The following is a 14,750-nucleotide window of genomic DNA, read 5'->3' as shown; positions in this document are numbered from 1 at the left end:
GCCCTTCAAATCATGCATACTGCAACAAGTTACGCCTCCCGCGAAGAAACAAGCATGGATATCATTGACTAAATCTTTTGAAGTAAAATTATTTTGTTTTATGTATTAAATGTCTGGAAGACAAGCTTATATTGCTTTTGAAATCTTGTTAAGTATGAAATAAGATAGTAGTAAAACAAAATTTATACTATCAAATTAATACAGACTCATGGTAATTATGGCAAAAAACCTACTCCCACACCTAAAACTTACCCTAAATCTACCCCATTCATAAAAATAAAATTTACTGTAGAGTTTCATAATTAAAATACTTTAAAAACTGATGAAAACAAACAGGATGACTACGGCATCAGGTGATCTGTATGCCTTATCACTAGGTGGCAATAGTGAAGCTTAAAAAGCGAGGAAAACAAAGTCAAAGAAGAGCAGTACTAGTGATGACATCACTGATTTCAGAGGGAGGAGCTCTGATGACATCCCGAATTGCATTGTATGGGACGTAACTTGAGGTAGGGGGCGTAATTAGTAGAGATGTGGTTTGTAGTTCTGCGCGACGCAGTCGGACGCACTTGGCAGATTCGTTCACGAAACACTGCTGTGTGTTGCAGTTCTGCTGTGACTTTTGTTGGAACTTTTATTTCGAAATAGAGCAAACAATACTGACAATACATCACTTAATATTACCATTTTGTTTGTTGAACTGGAAAAATTGCACTCTTGCTTGTATAATATAATATTGTCAACATCAAAAACAAGAACTCACATTTTTTGTATCGAAGAGAGTTTGAGTCTATGAACAGTCTGTCAATATTTGTTCTTTATGCTAGTAGGCGCTAAATCCCTACTTTTACAAAGGTATATTGTCGAGAACGGACGTAATGTAGTGTGATATGCTAAGCCAGCAGACTCTGCATGCAACCTATCATATGCAAACAGCTTTTGTGGATGTTGTCAGTTATGACCGCAAAAGATGAGGTAATTTGATTAGATGTCATGTATTTTCGACCATTTACAGCATATTGTGAAATACAGACGGTTTTAATGTAATTTTAAGGTGGGGTAGAATTAAATGAATGGCAAAAATCAGCATTTTGTTTGTGTACCTCCTCTATCACCTCACATCCCCCAGTTTGGGAATCAATGCAGTATGGGAATTCAGGCACAGCCATAGTGCCGGACAGAGTGCTTCATTATTGCTGTTTCATGACTGCCTGCATTAAAACAATCCATCTGACCCCTCCTCCTCCCCAATTTCTCGGTTGGCCGGCCTCTCCTTGCTGTTGCTGTAGGCCAAGCCCTGCCTAGATACTGTGCTTTTGTCAGCTTCCCTCCTCTTTTGGCCTGACCTTTGACCTGCAGCTGGCTGCTCCCTTCCTGTTTCCTGTTTTCCGTGATAAAACAGCCAAGCCAACTGGAGAAAGCGAGAGCGGTCTGCTCATGCCCACGGCTGATTATCAAAGAGTCTACAGTTCAGAAGAGTCACACCTACAGTCTCCCTTTAGCGCCTGCCTTCATTTGTCCACACACACACAAACACACGAGAGCCAGTTTGCACTAGATTACACCATTTCAATTGCTCAACTAATGCACATTTCAACAGCCAACTTCCCTAAAACATTTAACATTTCCCCAAATATCCGACTCGAGGGTGTCTAAAGAAGGGACTTTCTCTGCCACTGAGTTCATGAGAATACTCGAGGAGATCATGGATTCTGTGTTTTTCTGTCAACGCATGCCACCCCTTGACAAATTTAACTGTCCAGAACTGGCTTCACACCGGATCTCTGTCAGGAAGTGGTGGTGACAGCAGTCATACACCCAAGCAAACACACACACACACACACACACACACACACACACACACACACACACACACACACACACACACACACACACACACACACACACACACACACACCCCTTCAAATAAAATACACGAACATGGTGCTCAGCAAGATTCAATGCACTCACACAAACAAATTTTGTTCAGTGATCTGACTATGTCTATTCTAGTCCATTGTGTCATCTGAGGTGATTATAGAGAAGTTGTCCTCTGGTGAGTGGTCTGTTCTGAAAATGCAAATAATATCAGCAATGCAAATAAAATCAACTAACCATATAATCATTCATAGCTGAGATAGCTAAATAAATAGACCAAAAAAAAAGGTAGGAGAAACAGATCATCATCTAATTTACTTGTAAGTTAAAGGTGCAATATGTAAGATTTTTGCAGTAAAATATCCAAAAACCACTAGGCCAGTGTTATATATTTTGTTCACTTGAGTACTTACAATATCCCAAATTTTTTTGTAAATCGTGAGAAAATTGCAATTTTAACCAAGGATCTGGGACGTGTGAGGAGTCGCCTGTCAATTGCGTTACCCTCGGTTTCTGGCTTTAATTTGTAAAAACCATGGAAACATCAAAGACGCTTTAATATTTACATGTTTTAATAGACAAGGGACCAAATGTTTGGTTACGTTTATAGACAGAAAACTAATTGTTGTTATATAGCTCAACACGTTTAGTCTTATTGTTTAAATCTAGTTTTCTTGATTTTTTTGCGAGTACCGTGCTTTACCACGCCTCAGAGAAAAACACTATTTTGTCAAGTAGTTAACATAGCATAATCAGATGCAGCTTTATTTTTAGTAACAGTAATACAGCATTTTCTCCATCATACAATATGCTTTAAAATTAATTGCTTGCCATTTATCAACACAAGCCATCCAGCATTTAATATGATATTCTAAAATCGATCTAGCTTACTGCAGTGTGTCTCAAACAAGTGTCTCACAGCAGCCGCCGAGCGAACGCACAGAGTAACATTATAACATAATCTTCAACACACACAAATGTATCTAATATGATAAACAGAGATGTATTATCGAATACTCATGATCGGAAAAGCAGAAGGCAAGTGGCGCCGGTGACTGTGTCATAATAAAAGTTCCGCTGCTCGTGAGGCGTGTGTTGCGCAATTGCTCCAGCGGCCTCATTCAGCTCCCACAACACTCGGTCCTGCTCTGCTTCATACTACAGTAACGTTAATAATCGCATCCATGAACATGATTTCTTCCTGAGTCCTATCCCGATTGTTTCCACTGGCTGTGATGTGAAGACCACATGTCCCAAGATTCCGCTCTCAAACTTGCCGTCATCAAGCTACGCCTTTGTTCTGAATAGGCCTCTATCGACCTCTAGCAGACAGAAATCTTACATATTACACCTTTAAGTTACTTGTCACTTGGTAGAAGCAAAGACTATAGAATAACACAAGACGCGTCACTCGTATTGTTTTGAATGGGAGAAAGTGTAACGCGCAATATGGCGGAAAAGTCCCGCCTTCTAAATAAGAGCATCGCCGACTGGTAAAGTCATCGCGTCACTGCAGCAGCCGTGAAGCACCGGTTTCTAAAAACAGTCAGACGCGCGCCTCTGAAACATGGCAAGGAACCGCATTTAGGTCTGCGCATGTGCATTAGCTTGATCCCGCCTAAAAAATACAGTTTTTGTCATGATTCAAGCGTTTGGATAAAACATTTATAAGACAGCTGTTGTCAGATTTCATTGGTGATTTCAAATATGAAATGTAATCGTAAGGTTGGCGAACAGTTTTGGAGAATTTGATGTTTCCCCATTCAAAGAGATTGCATGATGCCCAGGATGCCCGAGAGGCGTTTCAAAGATGGCCGCCGAGTGAAATGACTTGTCTTAAAAGGACTTTGGTAGAAGCTAGTCAAATGAAGCAGAAACCAACATTGAAAGGTTGTGCGAAATGTCATCAAAACCAAAAAGCAGAGCAAATATGTAAAAAATACATTTCAAAAACAAATTTGGTCGATTTTCCCATTTAGCCAATTTTATGTTAATAATGTCAATTTAAAGTAAATAATGTTGCGTTAATAATTCTAAATACACAAAAGTTTGGGATCTGTAAAACGTTTTAATGAAAAAGTATAAAAAGTATCTTATGTTCATCAAAGCTGTATTTATTTGATCAAAAATACAGTAAAAAAGTGAAATATTATAATTTAAAAATAACTTTTCTATTTGAATATATATATATATATATATTTTAAAAAGCAATTTATTACTGTTATGGCAAAGCTGAATTTTCAGCATCATTACTCCAGACTTTAGTGTCACATTATACTTCAGAAAGCATTCTAATATGCCGACTTGCTGCTCAAGCAATGTTTCTTATTAATAACAGTTGTGCTGCTGAATATTTTTGTGGAAACAGTGATTCATTTTTTTCAGGATTCTTTGATAGAAAGTTCAAAAGAACAGCATTTAGTAAAAAAAACAAAAATCTATTGTTACATTTTAATGTATTTACTGTCACATCGATCAATGTAATACATGCTTGCCGAATTAAAGTGTTAAAAAAATACAAACCACAAACTACTGAACTATAGTGTATAGTTGGGGTGATGCACTTCTTGGAGATATTAATAAAATTCGATGTTTGATCTTAAGGGCACTTTAATTTTGTAACCAATTTCAGTATGGTAATGGGTAAACTACTCGATAACTGGGTCCTGAAGCGTCTACTCATGCTCACATCATTCCAAACCTGTATGACTTCCTTTATTTTGCAAATCACAAGAGAATGTTTTTTGTCTATACACTGAATGTCAGTGGGGGTCCAACAAGTTTGGAATGATATGAAGGTGAGAAATGATGACAGAACTGTCATTTTCAGGTGAACTATCACTTTAAAGAGCAGTGTTTCAGAGGAAGAACCAAAGAACAGATTGAATGCCAGCTCAACATAACCCTTGACTAGGAAACAGGAGAACGGTGACTTCGAAAGCGAAAGAGATCGGAAAGCATGTCTGTTGTATGCTACATCTTCAGAAGTGGAGAATAATATAGCATGAGAACTGCATTATCAGTTAGTGTTCAGTCTGTTAGTGCGTTCAGTGGGCCATAAATAAATACAATGTCCCACTGCTTGAGTGCAGCTCTCGACCGTGCTTAGCTGGGCTCGGCTTGGCTCTGTGTGGAGCGAGATGCAGGACGTAGTAACTCGAGCTGCAATACAATCCTCGGATGTGTTAACAGTGTTTCCATCAGAAGTGCTCCCTGTGTGCACAAACTCATGAAACACTGACAAAACCATCCTTTTGACGGAAGTTTAGACACATTTACCACTTTATACAGAACACTGAATCATTGGCTGCCCAGCTCCATTCATTTTAGGCTTACTTGGATCCTGTGATCCCTTGAGAACACTAAACAATGAACGATTACAGTTTTTCCTCAATTGTAACTGATTCATTTGGCCCAATTTCCCAAACCATTCATTCAGTTCTCAATAATATGATACATTTCTCACATTTTCTCCAATTTTCTCAATGTTTTCTGAAAAACTTTACACAGAAATGCCCTAATTTTGCACAAGTTTAACCATGTACTCATTCAGAAGACACAAGTACATAATATAATTAACTCAAACCACCACAGCGTAAACTTAAATGATGCAGATGTATCCATGCGTAAACTATGTAGCAAAACTGACGACACACTAATCAGAATAAAAATATTATAATATAATATAAATAGGGCCACGGGTGATTATGTGTGTTGGAAATGGAAAATGCATCCTAAAGCTGGTGGGAGAAGTGAAAAAGGTGGGAGAAAGGAAGGGGGCGGGTCTCTAAGAACAGTTGTTCCTGATGAAATATGAAGCACTCTAGTTGATCATGTTCTTGTACATGGAAAAACCATGACGGAACCTGGCCTACAGGATCATCTACGGGTTTGTATACTACTTACACATAGTATAATTACAGTACACAGTACAGAACTTGAGAACTTTCACTATAGCATGTTTTACACCCTTAAACGATAACTGTCTAACTGATTTGTAGACCAAGTAGGAACTTTACCAGTGACGCAAGTGTATGCCGATTGGTCGAACGAACGTGAAACATCAGCACCCGACATTTTTAAAAAGCCGCGCAAACAGCCTATATATTTACTCCACGAACTAACTCTACAAACATGCAAAACAGTGATAGATGGACCTCTCAACCTTACACTCGGGAGAAAATCCAGCACGACTTTGAGCGGACCAAGCGAAACATGATTATGTATTTCTGCTCAGTTCTAGGGGAAATCACCCTGATGGCTATTATTTCCTATAACCAAGTTCCTAAAACAACATGATGCGAAAGCCCCTATTATTATTATTACATGCATATGTTTACTTTTTTTTATTATTTAAAAAAGAAGCCAAACCAATGTAAAGTTTACATTTGAGGCTTAATGCTACAGAGTACCTCAGGGATGACGTGTTTTTGTAGGCCAACCCGGAAGTTAGCGGCGCACGGGTTTCCTCGATCGAAAGCCTATACCTTTTTCCCATAGACTTTTGGAAAAATCGCAAAACATAAGCTCTGTGTTTAACAAAGGGTTATGACACTTACACGTTTTGTCTATCAAGATCTTTACAAGTTAACACAACATTTATACATTTTGAAGTCTAAATAAAGTTGTCAGATATAAAAAGCTAACAGTAGGCTATAAACGGACTACAGCACACGGTGGTCGTAGACAAAGACTATAGAATAACACAAGAAGTCACTCGTATTGTTTTGAATGGGAGAAAGTGTAACGCGCAATATGGCGGAATAAGTCCCGCCTTCTAAATAAGAGCCAATCCCGACTGGTAAAGCTCGCGTCACTCAGCGGCCGTTACAATCACCGGTTTCTATAGAAACAGTCAGACGCGCACCTCCGAAGAGGTGGTGTATATGCGCATGAGCTCGATCCAGCCTGAAAAATACAGTTTTTTTGTCATGATTCGAGCGTTTAGAAATTTTATTTATGAGCCGGTTGTTGTTAGATTTCATTGGTGATTTCAAATATGAAATTATCATAAGGTTGGCGAACAGTTTTGGAGAATTTGATGTTTCCCCATTCAAACAGACTGCATGATGCCCAGGATGCCCGAGAGGCGTTTCAAAGATGGCCGCCGAGTGAAATGACTTGTCTTAAAGGGACTTTGTCGTGGATCAACGTCACCACCACCAAGCCTCCTCAAACTTTATTTTAAAAACATTCTCGCTGATTATGATTTGCGCTATTTATGAATACTTATCCACTTTTTCATGAGAAATGCCCTCCAAATGTCCTGTTTGTCATAATGACGTTTGAAGTCCCCACCAAAGGAAGTATCCCTTTTAGCAACTTGTTAGCAACCGCCGTTTTGAAAACACAATAAAGGTTAAAAAATTTTTTTTAAAAAAGCACAAGCGGGTTATAACTGTTGTATTTTATGTCATAGATCAAAATGTGAAAATATTTAGAGGCTTTGTTAACCACAGACCTTATTTCAGGCGATTTAGCAAAATCCCATTAAAAAAACCCCATAGACTTTAGGGCGATGGAACTGGAAGTCCTAAAATGCTAACACGCTTATGGGTTTTGCCTACAAAAACACGTCATCCCTGAGGAACTCTATAGAAGAGCAATAAAGAAGAAGAAGAAGAAGAAGAAAAAAAAAGTGTTTTCAACTTGTTTTGTTTTTACATAAACATATGGCATGCGGTTGCTTCAAACAATAATATAAAGCTCTTCAAAACATCATTCAATGTAATTGTGATAATCGTAATTAATAATTGCAATTATAATTTCAAGAGAATAATCGACAATTATGATTTTTGTCATGATCGCGGAGCCCTACTAAAATAGGATATAATATATAGGCTAGAACAAGGTTTAATCTGTCCCACAGAGGAACATAACAGGGGTTGCCTGATATCAAGAGAAAATGGTGAATTGTTTCATGAATTGTGAGTAAACAATTGAGAAAAACGAATACACTGGCACTACACTTTCGACATGAAATCTAAAGACTTGGAACAAGGCTTTGTCAAAAGACTTTTACTATCAAACACATCTGCTTCTAAAAAAACTGCTTGTTTGATCATTTAATCCTGTTGTTTGATGCCACTTTTCTTTGAGTAGGAGGTACTAAATTTAACAGTGCTGCTTAACCACAAAACACGGGTTAACAGATCATTGGCAACAAGTTTAGTGTTGTGAATTGTTTTTTAGGCTTGTGAAAAACAAGCCTCTAAAATGATTGCAGTGGATACAAGCAAACAAAATAAGAGATAAGAGATGCCAGTTGAATCACATATCTGAATGTGCAGTTTATCTATACAAGAGACAGCTTTCTATAAGACTGAATTGATGGCTGTCATCACTGGTGATTTTTCTGAATTTTAGATTTTTATTTTTTTTTAAAGAAAGACATTATTTGTGGCATGTACTATGAAAAACAGAAAAGAATTGTTTATTTACTTATTTCAACTGTATTAAAATTGTCAAAGTAAAGTCTGCTGCAGACATGCATGTGTTTTGAGCATTTATAATCTTGATGCTTGAATTTCTTCTATTGAAGTCTACTTTTATCTTTAATTAAAAGGTAAAAATGTTCAAACAAAACACGGCAAAAAAACAACAACAACAACAACAAAAAAAACAAACAGGAAACTGTAGATGCTGTAATAAATGTGAATTGTTCCCCGATGGGTGTGCGGTCCTCTCCCTGCCGACTGCATCTTTGTAGTTTGAAATGTGTCAGAAAACGGGACCAAGACAAAGGAAACATCTCATTTATACTCTCCAAGTTCAAAACAATTCACAGAAGGATCACGTAAGAGGATGTTAAGACTTAACTCATCTCATGACAGAGCTGCAACTACAACAGAAAAGGAAATTGGAAGCAGTAAAACTCAACCAAGCTGACAAATTTCTGTTAAACCACACAACTGTATAACGCCTTACTATGATAAACCCAGCTGATTCACATGCATTTGACTTCACCTATCTATCCGTGAATTTCCCTGTTGCTATAAATGGTCCTTTCATGCAGACCTATAACATGCAGATAAGATGAAAAGATAACCAAACTAACCAGAGAGGGAAATATGAGTACGGAAAGTCATGCATGGTCCAAATTTAGCAATCTGAACAATGAAGTATGAACACATAATCACAATTAGATAATGCTAACTACGATAATTCAGGATACAACATCTGTCAGAGAGTCTATTCAAAATTAGTTGGCTTAATTGACAACAGCTGTATGGCACACACCTAACCCCAGGCTACCTAAATTGAGAGCACATGCAATTTCACAGAGATGGATATCCAGAGCACTATGCATTATGCATTTCTTTATAAGGAAACCCTACAATGGCAGATAAATATGTGGTAAAAGATTCAACAGCATGCCGAAACAGTCAACTGTGTGAAAATACAGTGAGAAATGATTCACTGTAAATATTTCACTAACAGCTCCAGTACACCCTAGCATCTGCATAAAACATCAGTACAACAGTTAGACTGGGAACTCTGGCACCAAATGCTGCCAATACTGGAACAGAGTTAGCAGGAGTTTTGTGTTATATTAAATACATGTATTCTTATTAATGTTACAAAAGTTGCTCAGCAAACAGCAGTGAGTAATTTTCTCTTCATCTTTTGTTGTTTGATTAACATTAAATGTCACAGACAGCAGCAGTTATTTTAGGCTGCTGTCAATTTAAGACCTAATGCACGGATCCAACATACTGTTACACATGCGTTTATTTTCTCATCTGTTTATGTTTACTTAAGATATAACCGTCAGTGTTTGTGTGAATACTCGCCAAAGCAGGCATTTTGACATACTTTTGTTGTGTGTATTGTCCCGTTCAAGCATTATATATATATATATATATATATATATATATATATATATATATATATATATATATATATATATCTATATATATATATATATATATATCATATATATATATATATATTATCTCTATCTTATATATCTATCTCTATCTTATATATCTATCTCTATCTTATATATCTATAGCTCTATATCTAGCTCTATATATCTATATATATATATATATATATATATATATATATATATATATATATATATATATATATATATATATATATATATATATATATATATATCTTAGGGATGCACCGAATATTCGGCCACCGAAAATTTTCGGCCGAAAGACTTTTATCACCGAAACAATACGGCCGAAATGTTGTGATGACGCAAACAGAAACCGCGAGATCAGCTCCTCTGATGCATCTGTAGCGGACGTTATTCCTTTAATCGCAGCACTAAAGCGTCTCCTAAGCGAAGTGGTTGAGACGGACCACGGAGTGAAAACAATGAAAAGTACACTCTTAGAGTCGGTCAGCACACGTTTCACTGAGATCTATTCGGATCCTCTGCACTTCATCGCGACTGTACTTGATCCGCGTTATAAACACCATTACTTTGATGCGGAAATAAAGCAGCGCGCACGAGAAATGATCCAGGCCGCGATGGATGCGGAGAACCCGCGTGGAGACAGAGACGGAGCAGCGCCCAGCGCAGGAGGAGATCAGAGCGCAGAAAAAAAAAAATTGTCTCTCTGCACTAGATGAGGGGCATGCACCCTCGTTGTCTGATATGTTCAGTAAAATCCTGCAAGAAATATTTACTAAAATGTTTAACTTGACCCCACTCGTGTACATTAAATAATAATGTACAGGACATTATTATTTAATGTACACATGAGTGGGGTCAAGTTAAACATTTTAATTTAAAAACTGTGCATTGTTGCAATGTGCTAAATAAATATTTGCATAATGTGTAATTGATTTATTCTTTGAAACTTTAATATTAATTTATGCAATTGCAATGCCTTGATTTTAGTAAAGTTAGTACACAGTCATTAACATAAATGCAGTGGTATTAATTGGCATTTCTTTCGGTGTTTCGGTTTTCGGCCTTGGTTTCCTCTTTTTCGGTTTTCGGTTTCGGCCAAGAATTTTCATTTCGGTGCATCCCTACTATATCTCTCTATATATATATATCTCTATCTCTATAATATATATATATATATATATATATATATATATATATATATATATATATATATATCATTTTATTGTTACTTTACAGTGAAGGTGAGGTGAGTGACGTCATCAAGTATGCTGCTGTTCTGTTTGCAAAATGACAGGATTTTCACAAGTCTGACCATCCGAACTGTGGGCGTGTACATAAAACAGAGCACGAGTACTGAAAGCGTCGGGTCAGGCGCAAGTACTGAATACGTACGGAGCAAGGTTATAATCGTTAACGAAAACGAACGAAAAAACGAAACTCTACTTGCGTACGGCTGTTACCAGAAGCCAGTGATGACAGTTTAAAATAAAGATAACTAACTAAATACTGTAATGTGTGTTTCGGCACAAACTAACTACCGCTAAAATCAAAATTCAGAAGTAAATGGCGTTAGTTTTACTGTCAATGTGTTTCGAGAGCACAATTATTTAGCTGCATTTCGCGAGAGTCATATCACATGTACATGCGCGAGCACACACATCTGCCCCTCCCGTCAGTGCGCGCGTCTCCATGAGAACGAGTGTTCGACTCTTGAAAGCAAGTCTCGCTAAAGGTTGGTATCTCGTGAACACGCTTTACAGAAACGCGCATTAAAAAGTGGTATAAAAATATTTTTAATTCTGAATATAACTTTGTCAGCGTCTTAATGTCGACGCGAGAAGCGATTGGTACTGCAGAACGTTAACTAGACGCTCAAATTTGAGGTACAAATGCTCTCTGGGTATGAACTTTGCCTTACTCCTCTACGCTCAGATATTTGCGTGCTGCACACTCAAACTGTGTTCCTGCGTGCTCAAACGTGAGAAAAAAATCCTGCGCGAGTAAACTCAAACTGCACATGGTGCGCTCAACGTTAATCTCTTAACGTGCTCTTGCAGAAATTAATTTGGCTTTTGGATTAAACGCTGTCAAAAGTTATAAACCAATCAGAAGAGACGACTGATCCATGAAAATGCTACGTGGAATCTTATTGGCTGAGAGTGAACTGCGCCTGGAATTCTTTTGACAAAAATATATATTTTATTTCTTTACAATTTAATAATATTTATCAAATGTAACCTAGTCTAACTGCATCACATTACAGGTCAAACCCCTATTTATCTAAACAAACAAACAAAAAATGTTTCTTAAAGTTATTGTGGTCATACGTTTTGTGTTGAAATTTAAAAAAAAAAAAAATAGGTAACATTTTACAATAAGGTTTTTATTTGTTAACATTAGTTAATGTATTATCTAACATGAACTAACAATGTGCAATACATTACTGTAATTATTAATCTTTGTTAACGTTAAAAATACAGCTGTTTGTTGGTTGTTTACTTCACAGTGCATTTAATAATGTTAACAAATACAACATTTGATTTTAATAACGTATTAGTAAATGTTGAAATTAACATTAACAAATATTAATAAATGCTGAAGAAGAGCAATTCATTATTAGTTAATGTTAACTAATGCAGTTAAATAATGTTAACGCAGCCTTATTGTAAAGTATTACCAACAAACATCTTCTGATTTAAGACCGAACAAGATCAGGGTCAAATCGTCATTCATCGTAATTTCAACATTTACTAATACGTTATTAAAATCAAATGTTGTATTTGTTAACATTATTAAATGCACTGTGAAGTAAACAACCAACAAACAGCTGTATTTTTAACGTTAACAAAGATGGCAACGGTAATCGTAGTCAGGTAATGTATTGCACAGTTGGTTAGTTTCATGTTAGACTACCAAACTAACGCCGATTAACTAATGTTAACAAATAAAAACCTTATTGTAAAATGGTATCACACTATTTTTAAAAAAAAGACGAGTTTGTTGGCAACACAAAACGTATGACCTTTACAATGAATGTTTGCTGCTTCAATCCAGACGAGTAGGCTATTGTAAATTTAGTTTGTTTGTTTAGATAAATTGTACAGCTGTGGTATTGACCTGTATAGGGTGTGAATGCAGTATAGACTAGGTGTACATCTTTGATAAATATTATTAAATTGTGAAGGTGTCACACACACTAAAAAATTGACATATCTTTGGGTCGAAAGGCTACATTCCAGGTTCATGCATGTCTTCTTTACTCTCAGGCTCAATAAGATTCCATGTAGCATTTTGCACTTACTGCGGATCGGAGTCGTCTCTTTACATGATTGGTTTATAACATTTTATGTACAGCGTTTAATCCAATGAATATTTTCCAAAATTGTATGATGTTCTGTTGAAGATTATTACACGGAGAGACTTTTTCGTGAGCGCACGTGCAGTCTTGAGCGCGACAGGACACGTTTGAGACTAAAACGGCAGGAAAACCAGTAAAAACTAAACTGAAAACGTAAGCATTTTCAAAACGCAATAAAAACTAAACTAAACTAGAGCGAGAGGAGAGGCAGTTTAAAAACTAATTAAAACTAGAGCACTGTATATTTGAAAACAAAAAGCGCGCGTCCAAAATAAAAACGCGAAATGAGCAAAACTATAATAACCTTGCGTACGCGAGCGGACTGAATTGCGCGAGAGTCAGAGGAAATCACTTTTCGCGAGCGGACAGATCTACTTGCGCTACGCGCATGTTACCATTGATATGCTCAGTGATGACAGTTTACAAATAAAGTGCTCTCGACAATATGTATATTTTTCGTACAAAAACACCGCTTCACTTCAGAAGGCCTTTATTAACCCCCCCGGAGCCGTATGGATTACTTTTATGATGGATAGACGTGCTTTTTTTGGGCTTCAAAATCGAAGGTACTATTCACTCCCATTATAAAGCTTGAAAGAGCCAAGAAGGAAGCCATATACACCTAGGATGGCTTGAGGGTGAGTAAATTATGGGATAATTTTCATTTTTGGTTGAACTAACCCTTTAAGGCAGCCAAGACACTCAATGTGAAGATCATTTGCATTTATATGCAAATAATAGATATTTGTATGTATGACCCTGATTAATTATGAATGAAAGGCCTTGACAGTTTTCAGTACTACTAACTACCAATATGTGCTAAAAGTGATTCTATAAGGCTTGAATTGTCACAGACAGTCAGTGTAAGATGTGGCAGGTTTTAGCTAGCCTCAGCAGTGCATGCTGTTGGGGGCTCAGGAGAAACAGGAAGTGAGTGTGTTAACAGGAAGAGCAGTGTCTGCTTGGTGCAAAGCGTGACTTGTGCGTCAGAGTTAATCATTAAATTCTTTCTCACTTAATACGGACACTTCGCCCCCTCAGCCACACTAAGTAAAGCTTCAGCGTCTAATGACACAGAAAAGCTTCAGCTAAGAGAATTTGCCACCAAAGCGGCTCAAAAAGAGGCCCTCGTCATGCAAAAAGATTTTGCATGAAAGCCCTTTAGGGTCCCAAACCTCTAAATGTTTAGATTGGCAATTCTTTTCTAGTTTCAGAGAAGTGAAATAATATGAACAATATGAAATGACAGTTGGCACGACGAACTGGCCTATGGTATGAGAAGCCGCTGATCTACAGGAAATGTGATTATAAGAATGATGGAAATTAAGTATTACATAAATAAGATGTTTACAATCAAATAAACAAGCTGCAGTTCCTGAGAGAAAATGTCTGGGACTTACGAAAACGTATAGGACTTCAACTCTCTAAATAAAGCATCTACTTTTAAATCATACTGCAGGGCCATTCTAGATCAAACTTAAACCAAATATATGACAAGCATCACATTGGGTTCAACGACTTGAGCAGCTAAACATCATTTTAATGTATGCAAATCATATACTGCGTTTCTTTTTGTATGTTTGGGACAAATTGGCATACATGGGCTGGAAGGCTGTACTATGAAAATGACATAACAGT

At 36.9% G+C, this 14,750-nt stretch overlaps 1 protein-coding gene across 4 annotated transcripts in view; it reads right to left on the bottom strand.

Annotated features, from left to right (window-relative positions):
• cbl (Cbl proto-oncogene, E3 ubiquitin protein ligase) overlaps window positions 1–14,750 on the bottom strand; it is a 37,154-nt gene that overhangs the window by 16,064 nt on the left and 6,340 nt on the right. The gene's annotated exons all lie outside the window — the stretch shown is intronic.

The sequence above is a fragment of the Megalobrama amblycephala genome, linkage group LG16 (genome assembly GCF_018812025.1).
Source record: "Megalobrama amblycephala isolate DHTTF-2021 linkage group LG16, ASM1881202v1, whole genome shotgun sequence".
NCBI lineage: Eukaryota > Metazoa > Chordata > Actinopteri > Cypriniformes > Xenocyprididae > Megalobrama > Megalobrama amblycephala.
This window is presented reverse-complemented; position numbering and strand designations above follow the sequence as displayed.